The 16,938-nt window shown below is 48.9% G+C and overlaps 1 protein-coding gene and 1 long non-coding RNA gene across 3 annotated transcripts in view; one reads left to right on the top strand and one right to left on the bottom strand.

Annotated features, from left to right (window-relative positions):
- LOC109293598 overlaps positions 1-698 on the bottom strand; it is an 8,450-nt gene extending 7,752 nt beyond the window's left edge. Inside the window, exon 1 of the long non-coding RNA XR_002096339.1 lies at positions 161-698. This is a non-coding gene — a long non-coding RNA (uncharacterized LOC109293598). The remainder of the gene's footprint in view (positions 1-160) is intronic.
- Positions 699-6,490: 5,792 nt separating this feature from the next.
- The window catches only part of CHD5 (chromodomain helicase DNA binding protein 5), a 77,974-nt gene continuing 67,526 nt past the window's right edge, over positions 6,491-16,938 (top strand). Inside the window, exon 1 of one of the 2 annotated variants that reach the window (XM_019511606.1) lies at positions 6,491-6,997. The gene's annotated coding sequence lies outside the window, so the exon portion shown is untranslated. The remainder of the gene's footprint in view (positions 6,998-16,938) is intronic. The other variant, XM_019511608.1, reaches the window with a different exon arrangement.

The raw sequence follows: 16,938 nt of genomic DNA on the forward strand, positions 1-16,938 counted from the left end.
TCGCCCGCCCCCGGCCCGGCCCGGCCCGGCCCGCGCTCCGGCAGCGGCTGCAGGTGCGCACCCCCGGCCCCAGCGCCGGGGAGAGTGCAAACGTTTGCCAGCACAGCCCGCCTGGCCCCCGGTGGCTTGGCCCCCCGTGGCTGCCATAAACTTTCCCTACCTTGGTGTCAGGCTGTTGTTTCCTCGCACGTTGCCTTCAGTCTGTACTGTCATCCTTTCCCCTCCTAGGGCACCCCGGTGTAGACCCCTCAGCGTCTCCCTCCCTTGCCTTTCCCTCTCCCAGGCCTGGCGCACTGCTGTCCCCCCCAGCTCCCTGCCCAGGTTGTATCTCGTGCCCTTGCATAGCTTATGCTGCCCTTCCCGGCTGTCTGGAAATCCTTCCATGTCCTGGGGGCTATAACCTCCTGCACTGGGGTGTGGTATTAAGGCCACCTAACTGGCCAGGGCAGCCAAGCCAGCTTAAACAAGCCTCAGTTGCAGGACTTGGATTTTCCTGTTGGTTTTCTTACCTAGCAGACTGCTTTACCCGTCTGTGGCTGATACAGGTGACACCCACCTGCCAGGCTGGCAGCACCCTGGAGTGTGCTCCAGCTCCTGAGTTAAGTCCAAGTCAAACTGCCCAGTTAGGTTGGTGAGTGCATCAGCTGCGTCCAGGTTAGAATTCAGTAACCGCAGTGGAACGGGGATCCGGCCACATGGGCAGGGGTGACATGCACCTATGTGCACCCCCTGAGTGTGGTGGTGCATCCCCTACAAAAGACAGTGTCGGCAGTGTCTGTGGGCGGTCCACGATCCCTGCTGGCCACCACCGACGATCCTGGCGGTGTCTGCGGGTGGTCGCCAACCCTTGGTCAGTGCTCGCCACCCTCCTCCACCCTCCCCCACCAGCGCTGTCAGTGGTGTCTGCGAGAGCTCTCCCGCTTCTGCCACTGCTGTCATGCTCCTGCCACTGCCGTACCCCCCACTTGCTGGGGGCATGCATCGTTCATGGACGCGGGGCATAACTGGGTGAAGGGATAACTTGTACTGTGAGGTTTTCTACTGGTCAGCAGGCCTGATGGCTGTGCCATTTCTCCAGCTGTGACCTAAGTAGGAAGTGTCAGTCTAAGCGAGTGACACTAAAATGACCAATGGTACTAATGGTGCCAGGGTATTTGGCTTAAGCTGGTGTTAATGGGGACCAAAGTGCTTGAGAGGAAGGTGGTGTGGTTTTCAGTGGATGTTTCTCATGCGTAAAGCCTGCAGTGAAACAGCCTGGTGCTCTCCCAGATAACCGTGGGCAGGGTCTCCAGCAGCTGCTCCCAGGAATGGCCTTCTTCTGTGTTTTCAATCTTAATGATAAAGAAGTGAAAACTGAAAAGTAGAGAGAAGCTTCTGCCTGCACAGTTTTTTTTTTAAGTTAGCCTTGTTCATGTCTCCCACCTGAACTTCTCTTGTATCTAATAAAGCAGGCACTTGGGCCAAACTCACTGCTAGCATAAGCAGCTACAAACCCATAGAAGCCAATTGAGTTGTAATTGCTTCTGGTGAGACTAAGGAAGTTCCCCTGACACAGGGAGCCAGCCTGAGGCTTGTGCAGTGCTGTAGCATGCCATGTCAACCTTCTGCATGAGGTGCTTGTTAGAAACTTCCAGTGGGTATCTCTTCTTAAATTTCCAAAATAAATGCATTTCTGTGTTGAATGCAACTTAGGAACAAGGATATAAGCCCAAAATAGAATTTCTGGATAAATAAGAGCTGGGTTGCTAATTCTGTCAGGCTCTAACCTTCAGTCTCTCCAGTGGAGAAGTGATATTGGTGCCTAGTGTCAAAGCCACGAGGACGGTAGCGAGTGAGGGACTGTGATTCCAAAAGCCCATTAGACATGTATCATTCAGAACTCAGGTACAGGATGCTCATCTTTGCAAGCCGTAAAGCTATTTATGTCTATCCTATGCTTTGTTTTCCAAGGCAAGGAGGAATTTTGAACATTTGGCAGTTAAATGCCACCCCATCAGTGTCAAAAAGGATCTGTACTTCCTTTGCAAAAATGACTCTGGAGATTATTAAGATCCTTTGGTTTTCACTCTTAATACACCTGACTGATGTCTAATCAGACAGATAATCAGTGGCCACAATCGTGCCATGGAAATGAGAGTGTGACTTTGCATGTGTTGGAGAGAGATGGAAGTGGAGCGGATTAGTGTAATCTAAATTAAAAAAACCAACAACTTGTGTCCAGTGTTTCCTGTTATGGGGATTAAGGAATCAGTAATTCACCTGTTAAATCTATTGCCATTGCTGCTTTTCTCCTCCCAGTTTTTCAGCCCAGTTACCCACAAGCTCAGTGTGCAGAATGATGGTGATTAGGGTCTGAACCCATTGTAATTGTTCTTCCGGAAAAGGTGCTTAGAATTTTGCAGATTGACACTTTTTCTATACATGCATAAGAAAACATCCCAGAGGAGTTTCCTCCATTGATGGCGGTACTTCTTTTTTTCAGCTAAGAAAAACAGAAAGAAGAAATACAAGTGTGCAGCAGAGAGGTTGCAGGGTTCTTTCTCACAGTTAGTGTTTCCTGTCCCAGATGTCTGTACGTTCGTGTTGGAGGCAGTAGCAATCACACTCAAGCCAGTGCTAGTACAGTGCTTCCATCTTGCAGAGACCCACAGGAGTGGGGTGAAAGGAGCTTGTCCTCTCTCTGCCCCTCTGGAGGAGGGCTGTATTGTTCCCTATCCTGGAACTTGCTTTCTTTAGCAGCAGAGTCAGAGGTCGAAGAGAGGCATATAGTGTTGGGCAGGCCAGCTCAGTGATAACATAAATGATCAATATTTTCGGTTGCTGTCATCTTTTCCAGCAGCTTTCGAATCTCAGGTGCCTTCAGTTTATCAACATGATTCAGCTGGGTTCTTGGGGGACTTCCCAGTTGACTTCTGATTCCATTCCTTCCTCATGTCTGGAGCCTGCCTCTGCAGATGCCTCACTTAGGCTCTGCTCAGACTGAAGCTATCATATTCTGAGAGAGCCTTCACTGCTGGCTGCAGCCTTCCAGGTTGCCACTGCCAGCACGTGAGTGCAACTGTAGCAGATACCTCCATTTCCTTCAGGCTAATGAGTGTGATTTGGTCAATGTTTTGTTTGTTTTCTCTTTGTTTTTATTAAAAGAAAACTCACCAAAACTGAAGTCCAGAAAACTGGCAGTCTGACAAACTATACTGGAGCCAGGACCCTGAGTAGTGAGGAGGCTTCTTAGGGAGATATGCTTATGGAGAAGGGTCACTGTTTAATTGGAAACATTGTCCATGTGTTTAAACCGGTGGCATTGTCAGGGGCCAGGTCTCCTTTTGGGACTGGCATTACAGCACAAGACCTTTGATTATCCTTAGCTTGTTTGGAGGGAAAGAAGTATCGGTGGGAGAGAACACCTGACATTGAAAAGTACGTACTCTAGAGCAGTGGTTCTCAACCTTTTTTTGTACCAGGACCCATTTATAAACATCAAGCCAGTCCTGACCCAGTAAATAGTTTAAGTAGAAAACCACCCCTAGGCCCTGCCTGTACCCCTCACGCCCAACCCACTGCCTCCAAGTCTCAGCCCCCGCAGTGTGTGGGGCAGGGGTTGGGTGTGTGGGGCATGGGGGCCTGCAAGAGAGAACCTACAGATTCCCACATTTTTTCTCCTTTAAAGGAGAATCCATTTTTAAAATTTGTTGATCCATTTTTAAAGTGCTTGCAACCCTTTCATATATTCCTGCAACCCACTTTTGGGTCGTGACCCATGGGTTGAGACACATTGCCTTAGAGTTACCAGTGTTAGCACTGCTGAAAGTCTACAGGCAGAGCATGCACAGTATTCATCCTCTGAACTCATGTGGCAGTTCCTGTCAGTTTTACTCCAGTTTAGTTTTTTGGTCCCAGTCTTGCATTTAAGCTTAAGACTCACATTTTGTTTCTTTCAGACCCAGCAGATTCTGGCTGTGGATGAAATGCACCCTGGTGTGAAGCATTTGTGTTCTGGTGACCCTAGCATGTAGGAGAAGCAAGTGCACCACAGAGCATTTGAACAGAATGAGGAGAGGTTCCCTTATGCCAGGCCAAAACCTGGTGCTGGTCAATGGCTCTGGATCTGGGCCCCTTGGTGGATTACTGGTACTACTGGTACTGCATAGCTCTGTTCGTTTTCTAATAAATGTCACTGAGCTGGTGCTAAGCTCCTTGTTTTGGCAGGGTCTTAGTGGCAGCGTTTTGAGGGTGAACAAGAAATCTGTCCAACCTAATGAAGCTGGGGCATTATTGCCATATTGGTTTAGAAGTGCAGAAAGAAAACAGAGGGGTAAATCACTGAGCCAGAGCTCAAGAAAATGCAGTGACTTGACAGAGCATGAGGGCTCATTAGTGAGGATGTAAAGTTTGGGAAGACGATGGCAATAGAAAAATAAAAACATGTTGCAATTAGCATCGGGGTGGGGGGTATTCAGGAGAGACATGGAAGGAGCCAAGCTGGGGGTTTGAAGTAAACTTGGGGTTCTTCGTGCCGGCAGTGCTGTAGCTGACTTGCATCATCTGTGTGGTCAGTCTGTACACGGGGTCACTCCAGCACATGGAGAAGAGCAACACATCTCTGGCAAGATATTCCCTTGCTTCTGCCAGTGCTCCTTGGAGGGGGCATGTAGCTGCTGCTTTGGGGGGAGGGCCAGAGTAGAGAGGAGGAAGCAGCTCACTACCTCTCTCTCACTCTTCTTTTAATTGAATCAATTTTAATAGGCTCTATTTGGAAATCTAAATGGTGAGAGATAAAAAGCCTAATGCTTCCTAATTACCTACGAACCACAATCAATATTAGCAGGCAGCACATTAGGGGCTTCCAGATGCTCCTGTCTCAGTAGATAGCTCTCCCCTCCAGTGAAGACCCAAGCAGGACTGTCACTGGTAAGCAGACCAACGGGCAGGGCTCTGGTTCGAGAACAGGTGATTTTGCTACTCTCACATTATTGCATGGTGGAGCCAGGCCCCCTGTTTGACCTTACTGTAACCTCCATACTCATCCCCCTTCATCTTCAAAGAGTGTTCCCAGTGCCACCCTTCGTGTCCTCCTTTCAGAGAGAGAAAGCAGGAGCTGAGCCTCTTGCTGCACATGGGAAGTCAAGTGAGGTACCCAGAGCCTCAGAGGAAACCCATGTCTGCACGGGGGTTAGAGCCCTCAGGTTCTTAGCTTTCAGACCTGGTGCGATCTGTTTGCCAAGGCCTTGTTCGGGAAGACTGCAGATGATGTGATAGCCCCGAGCCTGTGTGTGCAGCATCCCTCCCTTCTGCTTTGCTCTTTTGCCCTGAACACCTGAGGTGACTGAGATACAAGAACTTTACAAACCATGCCTGCTTCCCTCTCAGCTCCTGCTATTGGAGTCTTCTTCCACTGGGATGCTGCAAGCTGCCTGGCTCATATCACCCAGTGGTTTTAGTCTGGCTGCCTGTTAGACCACATTGGCAAATCCTGTTGGACCTTCCCCTCTCCAGCCAGGGTATGGACAAGTGTCTGCCTTCATATAAATGGAAACTGGAGCACTCAGAATAATGGCCACAATGGTCACTAATCCCTTGACTGACTTGTTTGTAACTCCAACCTCTGGTATAGGATCATAGGAAAGTAGGACTGAAAGGGACCTCACGAGGTCATCTAATCCAGTGGTTCTCAACCTTTTTTGTACGAAGACCTGCTTGTGAACACTAATGGCCAGTCCCAACCCTGTGCCCCTCACTCCCAACCTGCTTTCCTCCACCCCCATGCCCCAGCCCCATAGTGTGTGGGGCAGGGGGTGGGCGTGTGAGGCAAGGTGGGGTTTGTGTGGGGCACGGGGGCCCCAAGCAGCCCCTTGCAGGCTGGAACTCTTTACAGCCTACAGGGAAACAGCCATCGTTTCCTACATTTTTCTCTTTTAAAAGAGAATCCATTTTTAAAGTTTGTTTGCGACCCTTTCATATGTTCTTGAGACCCACTTCTGGGTCATGACCCACAGGTTGAGAAATGCTGATCTAGTCCAGCTCCCTGCTCAACACAGGATCATCTCTGACTAAGTTATCACAGCCAAGTGTCTGTCTAACCTGCTTTTAAAAGTTTCCAAGGATGGAGATTCTACAGTTTCTCTAGCTAGCCTGTTCCAATGCCTGACCTCTCTCACAGTCAGAAAGTTCCTCCTAAATTCCCCTGCTGAAGCTTGAGGCCATTGTTCCTAGTCCTGTCCCCTATGACCACAGAAAAAAGCCCATCTCCATCCTCTTTATAATCACCTTTTAAGTATTTGAAGACTTATCAAATCCCCTCTCAGTCTTCTCTTCTCCAGGCTAAATCACCCTAGTTCTTTCAGCTTTTCCTCATAAGTCTTGCCTCTGAGCCCTTAACTTTTTTTTTTTTGCCCTGTGCTGAAATTTTTCCAAACTGTCCACATCTTTCGTGAAGTGTGAGGCCCAAAAGTGAATGCAGCGCTTCAGGTGCCGTTGGTGTGTGCAGTTTGCTGTACTTGGCTGTTCACCATCTAGATGAGCACAGCCAGTCATTTGAATATGTACATTAAGCAGAAGCAAGTGTAATACTGAGCATGGAGTGCAGGAATCAAGGGGTAAAAACTGTCTTGACCATGGAAAATTGCATTTCTAAGTATTTCCTGAGCATCTAGCAGGTTCATGGGAATTGCCTATGAGGCACCCAATACTGCTGGAGCTCAGAAAGGCTGTTTGTGCATTTGGGCCTCTTTCTTATGTCACTCATGCTCAGGTGAAACCATATCATGTCCTGACAGAGCTGTTCACCCAGCATTCTGGGGAGTGAAGGTGAATCCTGTGTATTGTGCATGTGTGCAAGAAAGCTGGTAACCTCTCTATTTTGTCCCCAGAAGAAGAGGATGGGGTCTTGGAGGGCCTGGAGGAGTTTTATCCAGAGGAGCCAGTGATTGCACAAAAGAAAAAGAAATCCAAGAAGCTTAAGGAAAGCAAGACTTCCAAAGTGAAGCGGAGGAAGAAAGAGGTACGGCCTTGTGCTCTGGAAAGAGGCTAACTTACTGTGGCTGGGTTCTGCTGAGGGGTGGCCACTTTGGGAGGGTGATTCTAGCCTTCTGCATGCAGGACTTTGGAGTCCAGGGATGGGTAAGATCTGGGCACCTGAGTAGCAGATGCTGGCTCATACCTGCACAGGCATTTCTGAAATGTGGCTGGGCTTAGTCTAAGAGGCTGGAACTGTGTACTTGCCAAAGCTGGTGGCCAAAGACAGAAAAAAGGGGAAGATTCACTGAGGGCTTTGCTTAGAAAACTTTCCATCAGTAGATTGAGTTTGAGCTATTTTGTGTTGAACCTTTCTTCCCAGCAAGTTCAGCTGAGGAAAAAGAAGTTGCCTTTGGGATAGGACCAGGCAACATGGTTTTCCACATGAGGCATTCCTCTGCAATGGTTCCTAGGGGGCCAGCATTTGCCTAGGGCTGCCTCTGGACCCCAGTCCCAGGGCCTTCTCAGGGAGCAGGCAGCAGCAGCAAAGGCAGGAGGAGCTGTTGCTGCAGCTGTCCAGAGCTGTGTTGGCACACTCCTCACGTGCTGCATGTGTTCACTTCAGGTGCTGGAGGGATGAATAGCCTGGCTGGAGCAGGACTGTGCTAAGAGTGTCTGGTGTGAAGTGCTCTGCAGGCAGGGAGGGACCAGCATCACAAATTTGTGCCTTTTCAAGGAAATCACTTATGAGACAGAGTCACTTAAAGTACCTGGCTGGCAGTGGCTGCAGTTTTTCACTCCCACTGAACTCTAGCTACTTGGCCTTACTGGGTGATGTCCAACAACTGTAGACAGGGCTAGCAGGCTTCTTTTGTTGGGAATTTGATTGCTCAATGCTGCCAGCACAGAGCCAGAGAGCCAGGACCTGCTGCTGACCCTGGTCCCATGGCTGGCTCTTATCCTGTACCCAGTAGTGCATATCTATCAGCTCACTGCCCTGCAAACCTCTCCTAAGCTCCTTCCCCAGTGCCAGCTGCTCAGAGGGCTTTGTTGTAAGGCTAGTGGGAAGGGCGCTCTGCCTCACCACATCCCAAGGACCTGCAGAGCATGTTCCAAGCCCTGCACTGCAGTTTCAAGGGACAGCAGGTTGATCTATTGCAATCTATTAGCTCCATCTGGTGCAGTTGCTTAACTTCCCACTGGGGAGCTGCATCTCTGCACCAGCCGGCACAGCTGGAGATAGGTCCTGATGTGGGTGAAGCACTGGCAGAGGTTTGCCACTTTGTTCGTTCTTCCTCGAGGCCTGTGGGTATATAATGTAAAGTGAGGCTGGTGCACCTGCCACATGGTGAGCAGGCACAGTGGCTGGACTAGGGTTGTACAATTAACCATTGTAAGGATCAGTCATGTTTTCAAACGCACCTAATGAGTGCGCGTGTGTGTGGATGTTCCCTTTATTATTGTGCGATTACAAGCCCTGCCACCAAGTGAGGTCTTTGTGTGACTGTGGTGTAATGACAGACAAGGAAAGGGTGTGAATGGCTGCTTGTAGGCCTTGCAGCTTCTCTTCCCTGAGATTTTGGAGACCTGTTCATTCTTCTAGGTTCCCTTCTCATGTTGGATCATGTGTACAATAAATGGTATTGCCTGTCCCTCACTTTGCCAGCTGTGTGCGCATTATCTTGGACAGCTGGCAAAGTGAGGGACTGTCCCCCTCATCTCACACAGTCTGTAACAGATACTTGGCTGGCAATTAGGCCTTGCAAGTGAAGTGAATTGTGAGCATGAGGGGAATGGTTCCTGGTATCTGCCATGCCTAGACGTTACTGGTGAGCAGAACCAATGGGGAGAGGAGGCTTTGCAAACAGGCTTCTGCATTCATGATTTGGGGATTTATAGTATCCCATTTAAAGAGATGTTGTGCAATGATCCTTCTTAATGATGCTTATAAGAGCCATTTCCTAAGTGACCCCCACAACATGGTGGCCAGGATCTGGTTTGTCAGCATAGCTCCTGGTAGATATAGCAAGGGATATTATGGTAATGTCCTTATCTATTTGTAAGAGCCCTCCTGCCAGGGATGCACACACTGCAATGCAGCACCTCATTTACAGTTCGTCCCCGGTGGGAGACAGTAAATCTTCCTAGCACACACTGTACTGAGCATGTTAGCTATAGGTTGTATCTTTGGAGGAGGAAATGCAAAGCAGTGTGTTGGGAATGTGATCTGGGTGGCCTGAGAGGAACCAGTGTGCTCTGGGTGGTTAGAAAGGCATGCTGTGCCTTTCCAGGGCAGCATGCAGGGGGGAGGAGAAGCAAGGCAGCTGAGTGAGTGGTGTGCATTGTTTTCAGGGTGGGGCACTTGACAGGGCTCTGTCCAAGTTTGCTAGCAAGTCAAAGTTTGGGTGAAGCATCTCTGTGAAGCCTGTGCCATCCAGGGGGTGCACCTGCTCCTCAAAGCCTTGCATTGCAGCTGCCTGCCTTCAGCTGCAGGGACTCCTCCCGTCATTGCACCCAGTGCTTGGAGGCCATCTGGCTAACAAGCCATGCAGGACTCTCAGTCTGTGCTTCCTGAGCTGAAGGTGCTGCCCCTGTAGCATTGCCACTAGACCCTGGAGAGGGCCTGTGCTCTCTCCAGACTCCAGTGCAGGGAGATGAGGGCCCCTTTCTGCTATGGGTGTTGGAGAATAGAACTGCTGAGTACACACGGCCTTGTGCCAAGTTCATCTGTGCTGTGCTGCCAAATACCCCAACTGCCTTGGATCATTCAGAGGTGGTGGCACGGGGATTTGGGGAGGCCTGCAGGGAAGTGAGAAGGGTCTTTGCTTAGCCTTCCAGGGGAAGAGGGGTTGCTGCTTCAGTCAGGGTGGTGGATGAGAAGGATGCAGGCAGTATGAGGTGACTGTGCTATGCTCTGAATTGTCACCTGGGAGCCCAAAGGAGAGGGATTAGGAAGGCCAGAACATATTAGATAGGGAGAAAAGAAAAAGGGTAACTGCAGGCAGCTCTGTGTTGCTTGGGGTCAGTGGCTGGCCCGTGCCTCAGAGCGTGCAAGGCTCTTCACTGTAACCTGGCTAGGCTGGTGCTAGGGCCCAAAGTAATGGACACCCTCTCCTTGAGTCACAGTGGCTACACTACACCCAGGCCATGAGGATGGAAATAGTGTCACCTCACCTTATCTTAGAGGAGGCCACTGTGCTACAGTTTCATGATGCACAACTGCTATCCTCCTAGAGGGAGTCGGTCCATGATGGAGAGGATGGGGGGCTGCAGGGAGGCGCAGAGAAAGGCAGGCAAGGGAGGATGGGTATTTGCAGCCCTATGTCTTTTACTACAAAGAGCACTCAAGTACTTGCTCCCGCTGGGCTGGCAATGGAGGCAACTGCATATCCAGCTACTGCTGGTTAAAGTCCCAGCTGGTGGCATGCACATGAGGCCAGGCATCTCTCTTGCACTTCAGTGCTTTCCCTTTACCCACATGGATGATTTGGTTCTTCCCTGTTTGCTGCTTCCCTCCTGGTCTGTGCAGTTCATGGGTTTCCTCCCCATCAGGTATAAATGGGTGGGTGATGCTTTCCCCAGGTCCTATGAAGAACAGCTTGCAGATCAGGCAGCAAAATGTCAAGACAATGACCCAAAAAATCACCATGATAGCTCTCTGAAGCAGCCCAGCTCATGGCCACTGCGAAACACCAGTGTCTGTGTGGGCATGGGTTCTGTCTTTGATGTAAGAGGCATGGGGCTTGGATGGATCCAGGATCTCTCCAGTCAAGAGGCTTCTGTTGCCATTGGGAGTGAGAAACTTGCTGCTGGAGTGAGTGATGGGAGATTCTCTGCCCACAGGTCTGGGCCAGGCATAGTCAGAACCATCATTCCGGTGCGCAGTCTTTGCTTCATATCAATCCTTAGTAATTAGCATGTTTGTTCCTACTCTTCTGTTGCACAGTGCTGGACCACATGGGTAACAAAGCACCCAGGACTGCATTGTTCTACCATGGCTCACCAGAAGCAGGATGTCTAGTGCATTGCAAAGCTGCTGTGGGGACTCTTGGACAGGGTCCAAATCTGGGCCCAGTCTGAGTGGGATGGGCAGTCCAGAGTGTGTTGGACTTTCGTAGGGTCCAGGGCTTGGGCAGACTCTATGGCAGGGTTGGGCTAGAGTGAGGAAGTTTTCAGCAGTTTTCTGTTTGCTTAGGAAACTTCTTCACTTTTGTGCTTATGAAAGGCATGTACTGAGGGAGTTAGCCCTTGGGTTCATTCCTGTGCATCCTCACTCTCTCGAGCGTGTGCTGTCACTCTGGGCTGGAGCCACTACATTCAGAGAGGTTGTGGCCTTCTCTGCTCCTGGCCTGCCTGCTAAGGCTGCCCATGTCAGGGTTTGGGGGTGGGTGTGGACATGGGAGAAGCAGTCATTGCCATGGTGCCTCTCATGAGGGGTTCACCCATTCAGCAGAAGACTTGGCAGTGTTCTGCAGCTTGTTACCCAAAGGCTGCATTTGACAGAGATGATTTTGGCCTGCTGCTGACTTGGGCTGAATTGAAGCCAGTGACCCAAAGGTGAGCAGCACAATTCAGGGTGTGTTTCACTCTTTAGAACTTGCTGGAGGGGCTGGTCCAGCAGTTGGAAGCCGAGTCCAAGGCATTTTAAATGCAGGAAACTTTCAGTATTACCACCCCTAGTCTGAGAAAATTCCACTGAATGTATGGAAATGGGTGTCTGTTGCCTTTGCAAGGTAATCCTTGTTGTCTGGTGCTGCGTGGCTTGGCCTTTGCTCATCTGAAATGCAGATGATGAGTTTCAAGAAACCCTTGAAGATGAAGCAGATGAAGTGGAATGCTATCAAGCATTCGTAGGTCCTGGCAGGTCAGAAACTACAGGTTTCTTTTCTGAAGAGGGGGAGGGGTGTTACACGTGAATCCAGAACAGCTGGCAATTTCCACATCCCTTTTATTGCCAAACTTACTGTAAATGATGCTGTTCTCTTCCAGTCATCCACACCATTCCCTCTGGGGTGCGTAAGAGGTGATTGTCTAGACAAGGTAGCACATTAAATTGCTTTTGCAACTGGCTGGAGCCTAACAAGCTGTTTATTTAAAAAGCATGGATTCAATCCTGGCTTTTATGGCCCAGAAGCCTTTGGGAAAGAGCTGCAGTCCAGGGAACATACCATTTCTTTTTCAGTCAGGGTAATATGCATTCTTTGCTTGCTACAGAGATAGCACAAAGCCAGGCTCATGTTATCAGCTGACCAAAGTGTTTTGTTGCTGTTGCTTGAGTCAACCTGATTTTTATAATATTTCTGTTGTTTCTCTTTAACAAATCATCTACAGCATTTTCCATCCAGTCTGATTGTTTTATTTTAATAGCTGCTGCCTGATGCTACTAAGCAGAAGGGGCACAAGGAGCAATCTGCAAAGTGCAGCATGTGCATTGTCTGACTGCCTTGTGGAAAGAAGGGAAATAAAAAAATTGGTGACTCCGTGCTGCATTTTTTTAACTCCTTGTGTGGGTGTTGTTAATACAGTCTGATTTTTTGACTCACTTAGAACTTGACCAACATCCCTTGAAAGCCTCTGGGAAGGCTGCCCTTGACTGAAATAGCAATGAGTCAGGCTTCTCATGGGCTTTGGAGAGGCACTGTGGGGCAGCAACATGAATGCTCAGAGAACCCTGAACTGGGATATCTTCCTTTATGTTCGATTACTGCTTGCTGCTTGGTGATGGGACCTTTCCCTTCTTAATAAAGGTGTTAGAGGGACTTGGTTGTAGGTATGCCAGGATCTTTGCAGCGTGGGATGTGCCCTTATGTGCTCTAATGGATGCTTTTTACATTAATTTCCCCTGAAAACTTGGTGGGGGGAGGTTGTTTTTGTGGGTTTTTTGAGCAACTTTTTCTCTTTGACCCAAGCATTTTCCAAGGAACATTGTTAGATTTTAGTGCTCCAGGAATTAATTGGCATCTGCTGCATTGCAAAGCTGTGCCAGCGATACTCGCTGAAGACCCACTAGTGGAATTGATGCACTGAGTTCTGAGAAATCTATTTACATAAAATAACCAGCCTGCAGTTTGAACCTGAGCGTATGCAGATGAAGGTCCTTGTCAGACACTGAGGCAGAGAGAGAGGGGATTTCAACCTGTACTGCAGCAGTTACCATGGCAACCAATTATTCGGTGCTAAATTATAACTGTTTATAACCCTGGCAAAAGGGAAGGCTGGAGATTTTTAAAAATAAAAAATCCCCAGCCCTGGCTCCTGGACACAGCTATGTTCCTAGAGGTGTAGAAAGCTTGATTTTTGTGTGCTTCATCCACTATGATGATCCATCTGCTGGTAATGCAAGACAGGTTGTGAATGCCCCAAGATGGATGAGCTGGGACAGAATGAACTGGGGGCAGCACATGCTTCCAGCTGGCTGGCTGGTGCTTGCATTCAGGCAGCTGGGGGCTGTGCTCTGCCTGGCTAGGCAATCAGGAAGTGGAAAAGTGACAGGGGCCAGTATGTCAGCCTGAAATGGTCTTGGTCTAAGGCTGTGCTGGACACTTAGATCACAACCACCTCCTGTCCATTAAGATGCAAAGCCCTAGGATTGAAGGGTCAGGAGTGTGGCTGAGTACATTGCATCTGTCATCCAGTGCAATGTCTCAAGCCTGGCAGCGGTGTGTTCTAACTTCCAACAATGTACTGTGTGCATTGGGTCCCTTCTCTACAGTATCCAGGCTCCTCTTGGCTTTAATTGGGTCATCCTAGCAGTGCCCTTGGGGGAGAATCCTGGTGATCAGGTGGTGATCACAGACATGGAAATGACCTGCACAGTTGTGGTGGGAATAGCATGCCTCAATTCCTCTCCACCAATCTGCCTGCAGTGCTCTTGACAACGCCACCTGGGAAGCCTGTGGCAGAACAGGGAGCTGAGCCCAGCTCACCCGAGTCTCAGGTTAACTCATTGTGCTGTCTTTCCTCTCTCTCCTCCATTTACTTGTGAGGCCTCATTTGCTGTGCACTGGTGTATGTGAAATCACAGCTGTCTGCCACTTTTGGGGCTGATTTGCACCTTCCACCTACATGTCCATGGCACTACAGTGCTCCTCTTGCTGTTCCAGCGTGAGGCCCTTTCCAAGATGCAGTCTGCTGATGGGCTGCAAGGCAATGCAAACTGTCCTATGACTTTGTAACAAAATAGCTGTCTGGCTAAAGAGAGAAATAAGTTGTTTCCCACACTTCCTCCAACATCTGGGAAAGGCCAGTTCCTGAATGAGAATGTTGCTGAGTGAGATCTTCCCTGGGAGTGGTGGGAGTGGTATCATGCAGTCAGAGATCTGATATAAGGAAACACCATGTGGATGCGTGGGTGGCTGATAACCTATTAGCTTCCTGCTCAGAAGTGTGGCTTGGAACCCACAGAGCTAGGTATGTTTTCCTCTGCCATCTAGCTGGTAGTTGTAGACTGGTCTTGGCAAGGAGGTGTTCATGGAAAATCATTACTCATGTCAGCTGAGAGACCAACGATTGGTGGATGGGTATGGAGGATGTAATGACATTTTTCCTGTGGCAGTAGGGTTCCTCCCGCATGGGTTAAGGCCTGTGGGCAAAATCAGGAATGTATGTGCATGGCTAGTGCCTGAGGGGTTTAGAAGAGGTGGGGTGTTACCATCGCACCGGATGCAGGTTCACGTTTTGTAGGAAGAAGCTGCTTCACTAAATGTAGTGGCCGAAGACTCCCTTGCCAGAACAAGGGGCAGACCAAGGAAACTGTATGGCCAGCCTGCCATGTTCATGTCAGAACTTGCTGTCTCTGGATAATGTTTCCTATACACCAAATGTTTTATTCACAGTTTTCTGTGAGTCTCTCACCATTTCGAACAATCTTCTTCCCAGCAAACCTCCAAGGAAATATTAGCCTAGTCTGCTTCTTCAGCTTAATCATTTCTTCTGACCCAGCTGTAAACCAAGGGGCTCACCTCCATTATTTAATATCAATGACAGTGATAGAAAAGAGACAGAGAAGTAAAATATAGGTAAGGAAGAAATATGAGACTGCATTGCCAGTGCAGAGAGTAATCTCCAAGTTTCCATGTGTGGCCTGCCAGGACCAGTCTGCACAGCCATGAGTTTTGCTTAATTTTAGATTTTCTCAGAAGTTAAATCTGTAAAGGGTAAGTGTCCCAGCCTAGTACAGCCCATGCAGGCCGCCTGCTTCTCTCCAGAGTGGAGAGCCTGGGCCAGTGGGCTGCCAGCAGCTAGAGGGACTGGCATTTATGGGGCTGGTTGGAAATGTCTCAGTGAAACACTCATTGTTGAAAAGGCTGGTTCACTGAATCTGTTTTGCTGCACTGGCTGCTGCCTTGCCTGGGTTTACAGCCAGGTGCCAGGACCTTGGGCAGGGCAGGCTGGCTCCCTAGGGTTCCTGCCGTGCGTGCCTGCCCTTTGTGCTGGCCTTGGTGCTGAAAGTCGTGGTGCTTTGCGGCTGTCCAGCATGCACCAGGCCTGTGTGGCTAATGCATTGGGACAAGGCTTGCCTTTCTTGTGACTGGACCTAGTTCTCCCAGGATTGCAAGTGACTGCAGACCCAGTCCAGTGCCCCAGGGCTGCACCTGTCTGGTGGGCCTCATGCTCAGTGCAGTAGGACACTGTGATCCACACGCTGGCAAAGAGCCTGCTCTTCAGATCCCTCAGTGTGAGGCTCCTTGGAGAGCTAAGTGAGAAGTCCCTCTGCCAGGGTCATTTCTGCCTTGGTGTGCTTTGGCCTTGAGCAGCTTGTACAGACCTAGCTGAGGTGACCCAGTTCTGTGGCTGAGTCATGGAAGAGTCCTCCCCACCCAGGCACTGAAGTGCAGACAAATCATAGCCTCACTCAGAATCACCCTGTACTCTCAGCCCTTGTTGACATCTGCTGTCTCCTCCATTACTTTTGGGGTTCCTGTAGCTCACACCAGCTTCCCAGTTCTCTGCTCAGGGGAACTCCTTGTGGCTTGTATGGGCAGTGCATGCTCCTGGCTTAATCACTTGGCGAAGGTTGGGTGGGTCTATCCCAGGTGTGGGAAATAGGGCCATACTTGGCTAAGACTGACTATCCAAAAATGTTGGGCAATGACAATTACAACTGTGTCAGGCATCAGGCTTGCCTCAGTATTCCCAACCCGGAGCAACTGAGGATTATGAGTCATGCCCCTACAATCATGGGCATGCGGTAATATCATGAGGGGTGTTTTTACTTTTTTGAATTATGGATGGTGTCTAGATGCTTGCTTTTAAGCCTTTAGTTTGCATGCAAGTCACATTTTCAAGCTTTTCCCTATAATCATGGGGGCTAGTTACTTTTGAATACATGCAGAATCTATAATTTGCTTTATCACTTGATTCTGTTACTGCAAGTCATATACAGCTGGAGAGAAGAAACAGATGAACAGAATCTGTGTCTGAAAATTTAACAGATGGACACATGACTGAAGAAATCCTGTCTTTCTCAGTTCCCACAGTTGCTTATATATTCATATTGCTATAAAAGAATGCCATTTTATTCACAAGAAGGCACAAACTAATACAAACACAAGGCAGAACTTCATGAAGTACCTTGTGTTATGTCAATCAGAAATGTTGCCTAACTCGAAATTTTAGGATCTCTTTAGAAAAGCAATTAGCTGTCTTTGGTTAGACAGCAATTAGCTGTCTTTGGTCTGTTCTGTTTAATGTATAATTAACTTTTGATCTATATATGCTTTTCAGGCCCATTGCTTGCTGCCAATCTCGATCTCTCTTTATGCAACCACTTGTCTTAGTAATATCTGTTTTCTGCCTTGCTGTAGTAGTGGGGTTCTCTAAAGAAAATGCATATATATTCATCACAAGAGAATGGCTGAATAAACATCACTGTACAAAACTTTAGCAAAACATTTCTTGCCTTATCCTCCACAACATGTGTGCTGTAAAACCATGAGGTGCCACTTTATAATATGCAGTGGATCGGACAACTTGTCGAAAAAGCAT

This window comes from Gavialis gangeticus, unplaced genomic scaffold (genome assembly GCF_001723915.1).
Source record: "Gavialis gangeticus isolate Ggan-Ray unplaced genomic scaffold, GavGan_comp1, whole genome shotgun sequence".
Lineage (NCBI taxonomy): Eukaryota > Metazoa > Chordata > Crocodylia > Gavialidae > Gavialis > Gavialis gangeticus.